Here is a 1,230-nt window from a genome sequence, read left to right on the forward strand (position 1 = left end):
GCCACTCGGCCGGCCCAGATCTGGTCTCTTGAAAGCAACATATAGTTGGGTCTTGGTTTTTCATTTAGTCTGAACTATTTGCCTTTTGTACTATATTTAGTTAATTTTCACTTAACTTTTGTAATTAATGTACTTGTAGGTATGTTTAGGTTCAGGTCTATCTTTTGATATTAAGTTTCTTTTTTTCCATCTATTTTTTGTCCCTATGGCAGCCCACAGCTCTGTCTTTTGACACCTCATGTCAGCCAGATTGTGCCTTGAGTTCTGGCAACCCCTTGACCTCACTCAACTGTCCTCCCATCCTTCACATGCGAGCCCTCTGGGGAAAGTGAGAAAATACCCAATGAGGTTTCTTTTCCAAGGGCTGAATTCCCTCCAGTTTCTATCTGCTTTTTTGGTTACTCTCTAGTACCTTTAAATAGTTTAAAAAAATATTTTCCCCAGAGTTCATCTTTTTTTTTCTATGGGAGATTTAGTCTAGTACAGTATTACCCTGCTACTCCTAGACCCAGAACCTGAACTGATCTGCTGTTTGCACTGAGCTATTATGCAAGCTCAGAAGAGCTGGCTTGTCATGACACCCTTAAGTGTTTGCCTACTAGTCTGACTGGGCACATTGATGGCGCCTCACTGTGGTCTCCAAATAAGACAAGGGTGAGAGGAAAGGATAAAAAGAGAGTGAAAAGCAGTGAGGATAAACATTTCTGACAATGGGAAAGAATGCGGATTAATGGGCTTTCTCATAAACTGCTGGGTGAGTATAAATTGGCACAACCACATATGAAAACAATTTGGCATATCTACAGAAGCTGAACCTTTGCATACCTAATAACCAGCACGTCCACTCCTAAGTATATATCCAAGAATGTTCAGAGCAACTCTGTTTGTAAAAGAAAACCAAACGTGGAAACAACCCAAATGCCCACCACCGGGAAATGGCTACACTGTGGCTACTTTCCCAATGCGGCACCACACAGCCAATGTTCTACCACAGCCACACACAACATAAAGCAATGCTAGTAACATGCTGAGTAGAAAAAGCAAGGCTCAAAAGACTGTATACAGTCACTCTTGTTTGTTTTATAAACTGTAAAAACCACCACAAGAAAACATGGTTTAGGAAATTATATATATATATATATATATATATATATATATATATATATATATATATATATATAATAATCATATATGATCAGACTATTTCCAGAAAAAGCAAAGGAATGATAA

General features: G+C 38.5%; 2 protein-coding genes across 3 annotated transcripts in view; one reads left to right on the forward strand and one right to left on the reverse strand.

Moving 5' to 3' along the window:
- AOPEP (aminopeptidase O (putative)) overlaps nucleotides 1–1,230 on the forward strand; it is a 433,403-nt gene that overhangs the window by 428,396 nt on the left and 3,777 nt on the right. The gene's annotated exons all lie outside the window — the stretch shown is intronic.
- FANCC (FA complementation group C) overlaps nucleotides 1–1,230 on the reverse strand; it is a 260,271-nt gene that overhangs the window by 24,271 nt on the left and 234,770 nt on the right. The window lies entirely within an intron of this gene.

The sequence above is a fragment of the Hipposideros armiger genome, unplaced genomic scaffold (genome assembly GCF_001890085.2).
Source record: "Hipposideros armiger isolate ML-2016 unplaced genomic scaffold, ASM189008v1 scaffold_539, whole genome shotgun sequence".
Taxonomy (NCBI): Eukaryota; Metazoa; Chordata; class Mammalia; order Chiroptera; family Hipposideridae; genus Hipposideros; species Hipposideros armiger.